Raw genomic sequence first — 15,287 nt, 5'->3', positions numbered from 1 at the left:
GCCTAAAAGTCTTTAGGGAAAAATTGGCCCTGACTTGTTGAACCTCAGTTATGTCCCAGGATACTTTTAGAATCTATTCATATCCTCTGAACTGTGGTTCACATAATTTTTGTAATATTTACTTGGAATTCTTATATAAATAAATTTAATTTTCCAGTACTTAACTCATTTCAGTTTCTCTTTATCCCAAGTTAAACATTAAGTACTATCTTTCATGGAAAACCCAAGGATGGAGAAGAGAGGTCCCTGAAGCTATATTCAGATGGACCTTCTCCTGCCTGTTTCTATAAAACCCAAATATACTAGAACTAACAGTTCCTACCAAATTCCTACTGAAATATCTGCCTGCATTATTCTATGGTAGAATTTTATGCAGACCCTATTTGGCTCATCACTTAAAAAAAAATCAGAATACCAGAACAATCATCTGGTAGTCTCTTTAATCGTCTAGAATGTGCTTCCCTGAAGATTGTGCTCTGGGTAAACCTTAAGTGAATAATTAGAGATCTGAGACAACCTCTAGTTTATTGACAACAATTACTATGATTATGACAGGCTGTTTCTTTACACAAGATTTTTTGCAACATTTAAAAATTTTGGTAAAATATATGTAACATAAAATTTACCATTTTAACCATTTTTAAGTGTCTCTTCAGTGGCACTAAATACATTTAAATTGTTGTGCAACACTTCCCGTTTATCATGAAATTATCTTAATTTAGGAAAAGTTCAAAAAACAGTATAATAAATACCAATACACTCACAACCTAGACTAAACAGCTGTTAGCATTTTTCAAATGTGCTTCAACTCTCTTTAGTATGCTGCTGTGTATATACCGTTTTAAAATAGCTTGCAGATTTCACCATGTACTTCCTAAGAATAAGAACATCATCCTATATACCATCACCATTACCATAAGAAGGTTAATAATTATTTCCTACTATCATCTAATATCCAGCTCATATTCAAATTGTCTTAATCATCTCAAAATGTGTTTTATAACTAGTTTTGGGAAGCATCATCCAATCAGTGTTCAAAAATTGCCCTGCTTATGGCTTTTGACTGTCTTTTACTCTAGGTTAACCCCTTCCCCTGCACATCCAAACAAGACGTTTTTTTTTCCTTGATCATGACATTGACTTTTTAATGAGATAAGGCCAGTTGCTTTTTACATTGTCCTGCATTCTGGGTTTTTCTGATTGTTTGCTTGTGATATCTTCTCATTTGTTTCTCTTTTCCCTGTATTTTCTTTAAACTGGGAGATAAGTTGAAAGGCTTGATTGTATTAAGTGTCAATATTTTTTCACCAAGAATTCTCTATTGGTGAGTAACTACATATTGCATCATATTAGGAGGCACCTAATGTCAAGTTGTTCCACTAGTAGTAATGCTCAGTTTAGTCCATAGTTAAAGAAGAATTGCTAAATATCTCTTCTATAAAGATTTTCATTTGTTGGCACAATTTTTATTGTAGCTAAACTAATATGAACCAACATTTATGTGTTTATACAAACTTTTTTGTCTATTTCTTCTTTAAAATTTACATTTTTAAAAGAAAGGCTGTTAACAAATTAACCTTCATTATCTAGATTTTTTCATTTATTTTACTAAATTAGAAGAAAAGATGGTATTTGTCATAACAGAATTTAAATAGCATTAAAGTTATAGCATAGAGCTATCAGGGATCATAAACAACTTTTAGTGTGCAAATGAACAGCACCAAAAATTGCACTTGCTTATTGTTCAGAACTCAGAACCAGTATCCTAGAGAAACTGTCAGGTTCCCAGGCCATTCCACAGAATGCCAAACCTGTTATTTCTATTTAAAAAGTAATTTTGTTGTATTTAACAAAAAGAAACTTGGGAGTATCAAGGAAATGTCTCCACGCTCCTGCACTTTCCCTGTCTCAGCTGTATAATAGCCATCATTTGGATTAATAAAATAAGTAGGGCATCACCATGATCACCTTCATTCAGATGCCATATCCATAGCCATTACGGAATCAAAAAAGGAAGGTAACATGATATCTTGGGGAACACATCTTGCTCTCTGGAGTAGTAGGCAAAATCAATTTCTATTCTTGGAATACATATAAATCAATACATTCCAGGTAGATTCTGTTCAAAAGTCCAACACTTATAACTTGGGGAATACTAGAAATCTACTGATGATTGGAAATCTAGAACTATAAGGATGCTTGAGTGTAAATCTCACAAATGAGAAGCAAATTCATGGCTTGCTTAACCACAAAAGAGTAGATGAAACAGAAGTGGGACAAGATCCTAGGTCTCCTAATCCCTAGTCCAGATTCTTTTAACTTTCCAGCAGGCTGTGTGTTCATCTATCTGAACATATGACTTGAGAGTCTGTATTTTGCTTTATTTCATTTTATTTTAAAAACTGCACTAGCTTAACTAGTGATAAGCAAAAACCAGTCCACTTGTTCTAATTAATTATTATAATCCCATATCGATCTATTGCCATTTTCCCTTGTCTATGGCTGAGGTAACATGCAAAGAAACTGGAGAGTGAAATCACATGGACTAAATCCAAATCTATCTACAGTACTTCTGCTGGGGGAATTCTGAAGCCATTCTGGAATTGAACTTAACAGAGAGATTTATTGCTCTTTCCACCCTGATTCCCACTTACCCCAGAAATTCTACTCTCCACGTTAGAAAAGTCATCTCAAACTTCAGGAGTTGAGATTAGCATTCAGTAGGGCAGAATTCTACTTAAACATTTTTTTAAGATTCAAGGCAAGCAAAACCTGCCAGTATTAGATGAAAAACTCCCTTCAACTTCCCTGTCTTGTTTCATGTGTCTACCCACCTCTCTTCATGCTTCAATTACAAAGAACCGCTCACTGTTTCCTAGATACATCATGCTCTTTCATGACCCTCTACCAGAAGTACCTGTACCTACATTCTCCACCCAGCGAACACTTTCTTAAAGACACGATTCAAGCGTGACCTTCTTTTCCAAACTCTTCCATTCCCTGAACTGAGTTCACCATTGTGATTCTGTATCATTGTGTCTACCTCTTTTCCTTTATATCAATTACAACATGATTTTGCCGTGTTTACTGTGAGCTCTTCAGCACAGGAACAACCTTGTTGTTGGAGGTTCCAGGTACCAAATATCTGTACCTCTTCTTTTTTTTTTAAAGATTTTATTTATTTATTCAACAGAGATAGAGACAGCCAGTGAGAGAGGGAACACAAGCAGGGGGAGTGGGAGAGGAAGAAGCAGGCTCCCAGCAGAGGAGCCTGATGTGGGGCTCGATCCCACAACGCCAGGATCACGCCCCGAGTGGAAGGCAGACGCTCAACCGCTATGCCACCCAGGCGCCCCTGTACTTCTTCTTTTCTTGTGGCTATAACTGCCAAGTAACTAACACAATAATCCTTATGGGGAGTCGTTCAACAGACAGTTACAGAACACCGTCCATGTACCAAGATCTAGGACTGGCGATACAATTACCAGAAAAAAGCAAACATTTTCTCATGGAGTTTATAGTCAGTGGTAGGAGATAGAAAATAAACCAGTGACAAATATGTCTATCCACCTATTTGTATGTATACATATACATATGTGTTACATATTATATAGATTTCTGTTAAGTAGTTAAGTAGAAAATTCAGCATCTCTACATCCGTATGAAATATCAGAGCAAGATAAGTGCTGTGAAGGAAAACAGATCAGGAAAGGGGATTTCTGGTTGCCATTTAGAATTAAGGTGGCCATGGAAGACTTCATTGCACTGTGAAACTGGCATGCACACGGGACCAGAAGGAAGTGAACCCGGAGAGACCGGGCAGAAGGCCTGTGTAGGCAGAGGACACAAGGCCCTGAGGCAGTCTGTGTGAGGAACAGCAGGGAGGCCAGTGCGGCTGCAGTGGTGTGGTCATGTAAAGCCGGTTAGGTAATGAAGTCAGAGAAAGAGCCGAAGTCAATTACATAGGGCCTTACAAGTTGTAAGGACTCCATTTTTATTCCGAGTAAAATAGGAAGCAACTGGAGAGTTTTTAGCAGTGGAATGATATGATGTGCATTAAATTTTTATTGAGATACCTTTGGGAATCTTGAATCTTTTCATTTCACTTGTGAATACGTGCAATGAGTCTACTAAACAAGAATTTTTGCCTTGGTTTTTCAGCTCATGTTGATTAAAGCCACTTTAAAGGCATTTGGGTGAAATACTCTGTAGAAGTTGGTTAATTGACCTGTAATAGACGAGAACAAAGCTAGAAACTTTCTCAATTTGCTGGAAAGGTTTTTTTGCTTTATTTTCCAAATGCATCCTTTATGTTCTTCATAAATCTAGACTTGTCCCCATTAACTAATGGAATACATTATGACTTGGACATTCAAGAAATACATATGACTTGAAGGATATAGAACCAGATAATTATGCTTGGGGTCTTTCTGTAGTCAATGTCCTTGAATGCTATCTTTTAAAAAGGTAGCAATGAGAACTGTCACAAAGAGATTTCAGTCACTATGTCTGTGCAAGCCATATAGGATTAGCCCCTAGTTTAAACTTGTCTAAAGATGAAAATGAGCTATTTAGCTCATCTGGAAAGCAGCTGTGCAGAACTTTGGAAGGCAATGGTAAGGAAAAAACACTATTAGGTAAACAAAAGCAACCGAAAGATGGTGAAAAGGATAAAGGAGTAAGAAATTAGAATCCATTCAAACAAAAGTTACTTGGATGAATGAGGAAGAAAGTCTTTTCCTGCCAACCCAGTAAATGTTTAATCTGGAAAAGCACACTTCCGCATCTGGCTTATGTTTCATATTGTAAATATTACTTCTTTCAGTTTTTTATTTTTATTTTTGCTGTAAATGTTGGTTTGTTAACAAAAATAAAATAAAAATTAGTGGAGAGATGTGATATTACTATTACAAATGCTAAGTATTTCAAATAAAATTTTCAAAATACAAACTATTACCTGTCCTCTAACATATGCTAACAAAGCCTCTAAAGAAGAAAAGTGAAAATATTGGAAATAGTAAACATTTATATTGTTTGAATAGGAGTCACCTAATATAGTAAATACCATGGAAAAACTCTCCAAATGACCAGAGTAGTTATTTTGTGATACTTGCAATACAGTATGATTTTCAAAGTGGGTATAATTTATTTAAAAGAAAAAAAGGAAGTAAAAATGATTTGCTTATGTTTGTTTGCAGACAGTATTGTAATGTTTGTATGAAGGAATAAGCTAGTTCCAAAATGAATTATTACTTAATTTTCCAAGCAACTATTCTGAGTACTGCTATTCTTCTATGCCTCGAGTCAGCCACACAAATTAACATGTGGCCTCCCAGGGCTTCTAGGCCTTCTTTCCAGGGCTTGAAAAAGTCAGGTCAGGTGTAAGGCAACTAAGTCCACAAAACAAAAGATAAATAGAATAAATTGGAAGTCCATGTACCTGAGAAGAGAAATAAGTAAAATGGAGCAATAATTTTTCCCTGATTCCGCACGTAATAATAAAGATAATAACTTACATTTGTGAGTTCATGGCACATTTTCACAAGCATTATGTCAATGTCAGGATATTCACCCATACATTTTATTTCACCTAGTAATTATAACACAATGACTCAAAATAATAAAATGCTATAATAAGATATCTACAAAGTATTACAGGAACACAGATTAAGATGTGATTAAACATCTAGGAAAGTACGAGAAAGGCTACTGCAAGAAAATAATTCAGTTTGTCCTTGAAAAATGAGTAAGAGTCTGCCCAATAGAATAGTGGAAGACGGGGTATTCGAAGTATGAGCAGAAACACGAGCAAACATGACAAATTTAGGAACAGTGAGTAACTGATACCTATTCAGCTATCTCAATTCCCTATATATATCATATCATAGGACTGAGCTGAAATGAAATATAATACACCTAGAGAAAGAGCAAAGTAGCCTGGCAGGAGTTTCTTTAGAAGGTATCCCAAAGCAGTTTCTATCATTGCAGGAGAAGCCAACCCTTTCTAAAACTTTGTCATGAAATTCTGTCATAATATAATAACACCTACTATAAGTTAAGCCATGGCTGGCATTGAGAACTCAGCAATTGACAGTAAAAGGTTAACTTCTCTTGGAGTGCTTATATTCTGGTAGGAAAGAGAGACCCCAAAAGTCTTATGTGTACCAATCAGCATTCTTAGTTGCAGACAACAGTCTCTATTGAAGCTGGTTTAAACACAAAGAGATTTAAAGAGGCTATAAAAAGCTCACAGAATTACTGGGACGATTGAGGAAACAGACTTTAACTGAGTTTCCACACTTAAGCCACACTGCAGAACTGAGCTGGTAAAGCAGCTGCAGCCTCCAGCAGCAATCAGGAAACTACACTGTCCGGAACCTTCCACCACTGTTGACAACTTCAGGGACATGCTCCTTGCACAACAATCAGGTCCTGCACCATCTGGAATCTTCTGCCCCACCTGACCGCTCTAACGTTGTGCTGTCTCTACCATAATCTATTTGAGCGAAAGTGTTCCTCATGTTCTGTGTCTCTTCCCACATAACTGAGTTCCAAATTAAATTTTCCTGTGAGAGCTTCTGATTGGCAAAAATTAAGTCATGTGACAAGCCCTCTGCAAGGTAACCTTGGAAAAGTGGATTATAGCTCTCCCACCTCTGCAGTACAGAAGGCACACCAGAGAGGGTCACACTGAGTACTGAGCAAAACCATCCATGGTATCGGACAAAGTGGTGAGTAAATTGCATGACTTACAACTTTTAAAAAATAATTTCAAGAAAATGAAAAGAGGGTTAAGACTGAGGATAAACAGGCAGGAGCTGCTCTAGGTAAGATGGTCAAAGGCAGTCTCTCTGGATAGGTAAAATTTAGGCTCATTTCTGAAAGATGAGAGTGCTTCCTACCTTCCCAGGTAGGGAAGAGTAAGGAAGAACTGATTTTAGGCAAAGAGATCATACAGGGTCTAGCAAGATCTCTGGAACGAAACTGGGCTAAAACTTTTGCTGCTCCTTACTTGATGATCTTAGGACAATTACTCAAACTCTCTAACTTATCCTCCTTGTTTATAAAATGAGGATGATAATAATACCTACCCAAGAAGATTACTGTGAGGATTATAAAAGTTAGTATATGAAAAGCACTTATAACAGTGACTGGCATATAGTACATGCAAGATACAAGTTTCTATTATCACTAACTTTTCAAATATGTTAAATGTGAGTTATTTCTGAGGTATGTCTTGAGTTGAAAAGTCCAGAGATACAGATTTGAAAGCGTTCAACAGAAAGTTAGTGCTTTAATCTCTGAGAAGGAATGTTACTAACTAGGGAAGAGATGTAATGTAAGAATTCCAAATTTTAAATGTTTGGAAGAAGAATAGAACCCAATAAACTAAACTGAGAACAGGAAGGTACAATGGCACAGCAGGGAAAGCAGAGCACTGTCATATCATGGAATTCAAGAGTCCATGAATAGATGAATGGATAAAGACAGTGTGGTATATATACACAGTGGAGTTCAGCCACGGGAAAGAAAGACATCCTGACATCTGTGACAGCTTGGATGGACACTGAGTGCGTTATCTAAGTGAAATAAGTCAGTTAAGAGCAATACTGTATGATATCACTTATAGGAGGAGTCTCAAAAAGCCGAATGTATAGAAACGGAGACTAGAATGGTAACCACCAGGGGCTGCAGGGGGCGGCGGGTGGGGGAGCCGTAAAGGGGAAATGTTGGCCAAAGGGTAAAAACTTCCAGCTGTAAGATGATTAAGTCTTGAGGATCCAATGTACAGGATGGTGATTATAGTTAATAATCCTGTATGATATACTTGAAAGGTGTTAAGCAGCTCTTAAATATTATTGCCACTAAAATTAAATCTTAATTATATGATGTTCTGCAAGTGTTAGCCAACACTATGGTTGGTAATCATTTTGCAATACATAAGTGTATTAAATTAATATACTATACACCTTAAACTTATACGATGTTACATGTCAATTACAGCTCAAAAGAGCTGGGAGGAAAGGTGAAGAAGTGCCATCTGTTGATTAAGATGAGCATTTAAAAATGTCTGTTGTATCTGGATACGTGGAGAACATTAGTGACCTTTATAGGAACTGTTTCTGTCATGTGATGGTATTGGGTCAGGAGAATACTATATTGTAGTGGGTTGAAAGGTGATTTGGAGGTGGAGGAAGAGAAACAATATAGGTAGAAAATTCTCATCTAGAAATTTGATGAGAAAAATTAAATGAAAATGAAAGAACTGGGGTGTCTGTGTATATATATACAGTGTGTGTACATGTACAGTATGTGGGCGCATTCATGGGATAGATGAAAACTAGTCCATTATGGAAGAGAGATACAGGAACTAAGAAAGAAGGGTTGTTTTTTTTTTTCAAATAAGAGATGTAAGAGCAAAAAAGGAGTTGGAAAGGCAATCAAATCATTTCATCCTGTGGCATTGTAAATCAATTCTTTTACATTTTTCTCCTATTATCACATCCTATAACTACACAATGTATCTAATAGGGAAGATTTTAAAAATAGCAATGCCCTCATCTGGTAGTATACCTTATGTTTGAAAAGGCTGGGCTTTGGAATAACTCAAACTTCATTTCTAATTCTGGTTGTATCATCTTGGGAAAGTATCTTGACCTCTCTATATTGTCTGCATCTTTACACAAATTGATAATAATACCTTCCTCAATTGGTAAAGGATCATATGATCAATAAGGTATTGCATGTAAAGTACTTACCATGAAAATCAACCCATAGTAGATGCTTGATATATTAAGACACCGTTAAACATTTTTATCAAGGAGTATTGAGTATCAATGAGTGGTGAAGTTGGTATTTTTATAAAGTGGGATAACAAATTTACAAAGGCCAGTGAGAATGTAAATTTCCACAGACCATCTATAATGTGACGTATACTTTGAGAAAAAAATACACGAAGTACTAGAATAATTTTGGTCCTAAAACTGGACAATGGACAGCTGTGGAACACCATAAGTAAAATCACAAATCCTCACCATAGTAAGCAGCTATGCACAAATCAGATGACAAGGTTGCCTGTCTGAGGCAGGACTCTCCCTAGGGGCATGAATAAAAGAGGAGAAGGCATGTGGAAAGGTAAACAAAATATACCCAGTGCAATGTAAAACATGATTTCAGGTAGAGGATCTGTTCTTAAAGAATCAGACTAGAACATGTGTACACACACGCATGAACCCATTACATATTAAGCAATTATAATTTTTGAAATTCATTGCTTTATCAAAGCACTGATTTTTTTGGCAGTTCTCAGGATCTGCTAGAAACATTCTCTTCTCCTTTGGATGAAGCAGTATAATGATGTAATGGGTGTTGAAAGATACTATTCTTAAACATTCTGGGTCTTTCTGAAGGTAAATAAGAAGTCTCTTGCTCTCATATCATCCAAGGTAGTAAATACTTTTTTTTAGGAAAGATATTTGGCTTCACTTTGTCATGACCCTTAGGTGTTGGCAGCCTATTGTATCTGCTTGGAACTTTAAAAACCCATGGAAATTGGGTCACTATGTGAGTATTCAACTGATTCCACTGCCTAGAATAACAGGTTTCTGGACAATAGATTTAATAATTATTAAAGTTTTATCCTGTCCAACTCTCTCATTTCTTTCAGATACAGATACCTAATTTAGCTTGAATATGACCAGAGGCTAATTAAGCTTAAAATGTCCAAAGAGAACTCTAAATTAAATCTCCCTTGAAAGTTTTAGAGTTTTCATTTTTCCTTCTCAAGAATCGCCGACTGAATTCTTCCCTTCCTCCTGAGTTAGCCAGCTAGCTTTTGGCTTAGGCTAACATTTGTTTTCCCTTTCCTCCTACTCTGATCTTCCCATCTCTAAAACAGACACTTTTTTGTGTATGTATAGCCTTTCTAAAAAAAGGTACATTCAAGAGTAGTGATATTTTAAATAGGATTTTAAATAGTAAAATTGTGAAGTTTTTCCTCTGAGTCAGGTGACTCCCTCTTTATCAATGTGAGACACCCTCAGGTCACATTTGTTCCGTGAGAAAAGTTTGAATATTTTTCCTAGGAGAAAGCGACAGGACATGAAACCCAGAGGCCTTTCTTTCTCTGAGGCCAGGATGGAAAGAAGATCTGTCCCCACCATCTGCACGTCTATAGTAAGTTCTTGGCAGAGGATGGCTCCTGACTTTCAGTAGTATTTTTTTAAACTGATTTAGGGAATCTCTAGTTAGGAGTGCAGTATATCATCAGTCTTTGGTAAAAAAGAAACGGCTGGCTTGCTAACCACAGAAGAAATTATTTCAAGAGAACATCACTTTCTCTAAGTGCAGACTTTTTGAAGTTATTTTTAAAGAAGATGATAAACTACCTTTTACCTCCAATTCAATTTTATAAATGTTCAAATCAGAGAATAAATTATATTATAGAGTAAAATGGAATCTGTAGGACATTATGGCAGTGGTTTGTTGACTTATATACGTATATAAATATGCCGTGTATGTATGCATATTATAAATATCTGTCAATAAATATTATTCTGCAAAGATTTTTAAATATTTTAGCATAATTTCTTATAAAGCACTAAAGTATAATGAGGTATTTATAACTTACTCAATTCTTAGAAATCCTCAAAGATGAGCCTTTTAAGTTAATTGGTTGGCAAAGACAAAGTGAGAAAACCTAAATCTTTGGTGAAATGATATTGGAAGGTTTCCTATCTTTTTGGGGAGGGTGAACTATGGAATGTTACAAACATCTTCTGTTTTGATGACTGTTGCCATACTGGAACACCCTGACCTTAGAAATCAAATCATGTCTTGTCTGCAGATGGGTCAGGGATAAGAAGTCCTCAATGTTGTCCACACCCATATCATTAGTCTGCACAGCCCAAGCAGAGATTTTTTCCCGCCTGCCAACAAAGAGCATAAAATTCCAGAGAACTTGGGGAATGGAAAAGGGAGAAAGCTGACTCTACTTATTATCCAGAAGGGGAAATTTCTAGTTCTATCAGCTGCATAGAAAAAAAATCGAAATCAAATGTAAAGAACTTTTTCATAAGAAATTTGTATTAGAAAACATTTTTGGTTCTAATTATAAAGATAATTTACCTTTATGAAGACAATACAGAAAGTATACAAAAATAGAAAGGAAATTAAAATCACCCATAATTTTACCATTCGGAGATATTACTATTGTTTGGATTTTTTTCCTTCTAGTATTCTTTTATATGTGGAGGTATATAATTATTGGTATTAAATTGATATCAACATAGAAACAAATATAGGTATATTGACATATAGAGATATATACTAATATTGATATATAGAGATATATAGGGATAGATATTGAGATATATACAACTGATATAAATATTAGCAATATTAAGATTGATCTCAATATAGAAACAAATATAGATAAATATGCAGATCCTAATATAGCTTTTTTCAAAACTTTAATCACACTGTCATACAAAATCATTTCAATTGCTCTAAGAAAATCTCTGTTAGAAATTATTTCAATTGCCGTAAGAAAGTCCCTCAAACATATATCTGGGAGATATCTATATGTCAACTCACAATGAAATCCATTAAATAATTTTGATTATCTATAACAGACACAATAATGTAACACACAGTCATTAGCCTCAAGAAACTTTTATTTCCTTCATTTACATAGAGATTCATAGGAAATAAAATTAAATTCGTACTTGATCAGGAGCATGGAGAGCATTCTCTGAAATGCCCAAAGACATATACAATTAGGAGAAAATCTGTCACTGTTTATTTGATGATACATTTCATGAAGGTAATGTTATTTTAAAATAATTCTCACAATGTACCTGTATGCTTTAGATTCTATTTGGAGCAACAAATGTGAGGTGCAATTAGCTAATTATCTAAGAATGTAAAGTTGCATAGAGTAGTTTCCCGGTTTTGAATGTATTGTTTCTGGAAATGTGACAGTTATTGTTGTCTGCCAAGCATGATGCCAAGTGTTACTGGCTTAATGCTATGATCTGACGGGCGGAATGAACATTTTTGGTCTGAGGAACCCTGGACAAGCAGTGCTTCTGAAGAAATGGTTCAGTGTCAGGCTGGGAACAGTTTCAGCTTTTTAAGAATCTTGGAGTGCATATTAGCAATGAGTGAGGCTTGCTGGAGTAGAGATATAAAAACATCTGCCTCTCTCCATCCTACTCACCCCACCCCGTGGTCCTGGTCAGATTGGCAGGTGTGTGCCTTTTGCTTGGATGCTGTGGGAAAGCCTTCATAAGAAGCTCTCAACTATATAATTTCATCATGTTGTTTCATACCCTGGCCAAGGAGATGCTGTTTTCCCCCACATTTTCCTTGGAGGACTTTTCCTTGGGGTCCAACCTTCCTCACAATTAGTGTGATAAGATCTAGAGGGACCAATATTAGAGATTGGACCCAGATGAAAAGGACAAGGGAGCTGTTCAGCAAATTTCTTTCGGCTTTAGGTCAACCTGCTCCAAGGAAAGCCATCCTTGGTGGTTTCCCATGGTTCAGATTAGCTCTCAAGAGAACACATTAGGATTTGGGACAAAAGCCTAATAATAAAAAAGCATGCATGTATATACATCTTAGTAAGAAGAACTTGAACCTTTTGGTATGCAGTGAAACTGATATCGATCCCCAGGGAAACTTGTGATATGTGTCATTAGAAGCAAGCATGAATATCCTAAGCCTTTGTCACAGATAACAAAAAGCACGTGCTAAATATGAGAAAAATTTTTTTACTTTGGAAGGTGAATAAAAATATTTTGCAATATGATAAGTTTTTGTTTGAATATCCTGCTTTAAGATATTTAAAAGTGTGAGCTAATGAAATTTTGCATGAAAAAGGTTTGTAATAAAAACATGATCCAAATTTTTTAAGTTAAAATAAAACAATTTTTAAAAGACACAGTATTCCCACTCCCTATACTTTTTATATTAAGGTCCCTATTTCTTGAGATTGGGAAAAACTGGAAAAGCTTAAACTAACAGAATGCTTTTGGTTGCAGTGCAAACCTATGTATCACTTGACTGCCAGCTTTTACAATTTCCACCATTTGATCATTTTAACCCATCCAGTTAATGGTCAATATATTTGAATCTAGTCTATTCAGTGAAAAAGCTAGGAAAAAAGAAAACAGCTATTAGACCAAACTTACTGGGGAGTTTGCCCATAACTATGGACTGCCATCTAATCCCTGCTCCTGCTCTGAGAGTGCTGGGCTCACTTCCATTGTTCCTTCTAATCATTAAAATAGCTTTAACCAGAAAATATATCTGTTTTAAAGAGACTAGAATTCTAAGAACTTGGATGTGTACAGCAGTTAAGATCTCAAAGAAAACCTCCTGACAGTGTTTTCACTCTGCATCTCTCGCACCTAGATTGGTGCCAAAAAAGCATCAAGTCCACCTAGAGCAATCTGCCAGGAAACTGAAGGGACTCTGTGTCCCAGCACCTTGCTGCAATGGAAGAATGGTTCTGTTAGTTCCCGTTGGCTTTCAGTGCAGTTTCTCTATGGCAAAGCACTCGTCCCTGTGATTTTCATTAGATGTGTATGTGCGTGTGTGTGTGTGTGTGTGTGTGTGTGTGTGTGTTTTTTTTTTTTTTTTTTTTTTTTTCATCTCAAGATTAACAGGCAAATGCAAAGTGTTTTCAGACTTTGCTCAGGAAGCCTCAAGTGCCTTGTTCGTGGGTATTTGAATTTCTCAACTCACAAACTCTCCTGTTCTCTCAGCGGTCCATGATAGCCACTAAGTCAGCGTGTAATGAGCTGTGGTGTTGCAGTGGAGACACTGTACATCTGTATCCAATGACAGCTTGACTGCAAGTAGTGGACAAATCCTGCGGGTTACATTTATCAAAGCTGTGTAAATGGCTGCAAAACACAAAGTCAATAATGCTTAATTTATTTTGCTGATAGGATGTCCCAGAGAGTTTAAACTTTACAAACACTTTTTTGAGTTCAGGTTTTGTGTTCCCCTACTTCTTGTTTAATATTTGGAGAATATGGATTTAGCATGACATTCCTACCTGCTTAAGTAACAAGACTTGGAAAAAATTAGTGAAGTGATCCAAGATAGAGTTGCTTCCATACCAGAATTTTATTCTTGCATAAAGAATGCTTTGGTGATGCACCTGCCCCTAACCATTAGAGTCACCTGAGAGAAAGCATTTCCTCCCCGATGCTTTTCATCTCCTCTCCAGGTCAAAATGTCCTTCGGAAGTAAGTGTGCAAGGCCAAATTGCCTTGTTGGTATTAGTGTACCATGCCTCGGGTAATATTGTTAAGGCTGTTTAATTGTCAATAGATGTATTTCCTACAGCAGATTACAGGTTGGTTCATGTTCCCCTTAGGTACTGATGCTCACCTGTCTCATTACTGCTTTACTCTTGTGCTTGACCTGTACCAAAAACTTAACTCTGGATTTAATCCAAATGTTTGGAAATACATTTTAAGTATACAAACATGCATGTACGTCTGTGCACACAAACACACATACACAGAGGCACATTTTGCCTTAGTTCCACCTGATTTGAACCCTCAAGTAATGAGTCAGATGCTAACACTGCCATTATGCCCCCAAAACTCTGCATAGTCTCACAGGATGGTGAGGGGTTTGTATTCTCCAAAATACCTGCACAACTTTTTGTAATTCTCACAGTTTTCCCCAATTTTACTAATGCAAACCTGTAATCACTTACTTAAAAAAAATCCACAGTGACAGTTGTGAATTAAAATTAATGAATTTATCTTATCAATTGCCTTTATTTTTTCTACTACTTGAATACTAAAAATTAATTATATTAAGTTCAAAAACACCAAGCTTTAGTAGGTGTCTAGGGTGGTTCATAATTGCAGTAAAAAAAGAATTCAGTATTTTCTACAAAAGTTTATCTGGATATTTGTTATAAGATTTAGTTTCCAGCTGTAGCACCAGATTAAAATGTGTAATTTAATTATTATAATAATTGTAACAGTAAATTAAATTCTAATTAGTTATTCTAAACAGCTATGGGAAATGAATCTATTATGTAATGGCCTAATATTACAAAGAAATATGTATCAATAGTACGTAATTTTAGAGTCCCAGAAAAATTTAATATGCTAAGTATATGGCTTGCAGTTCAAATTTTTCATTCTGAGAAAGTTTTTTTCATTATACGTTATCTTTCTTAAACTAAAGGTGGACAAGAATTTACCATAATTTTTAAATTCTTATTCTCTTTCACAGATTGAAATATTTTTTTT

The 15,287-nt window shown here is 35.8% G+C and overlaps 1 protein-coding gene across 1 annotated transcript in view; it reads left to right on the top strand.

Annotated features, from left to right (window-relative positions):
- Positions 1-15,287, top strand: part of CFAP299 (cilia and flagella associated protein 299) — a 566,830-nt gene that overhangs the window by 503,283 nt on the left and 48,260 nt on the right. The gene's annotated exons all lie outside the window — the stretch shown is intronic.

This window comes from Ailuropoda melanoleuca, chromosome 11 (genome assembly GCF_002007445.2).
Source record: "Ailuropoda melanoleuca isolate Jingjing chromosome 11, ASM200744v2, whole genome shotgun sequence".
Taxonomy (NCBI): domain Eukaryota; kingdom Metazoa; phylum Chordata; class Mammalia; order Carnivora; family Ursidae; genus Ailuropoda; species Ailuropoda melanoleuca.
Note: the sequence above shows the minus strand (reverse complement) of the source record. Positions and strands in the feature narration are given on the sequence as shown.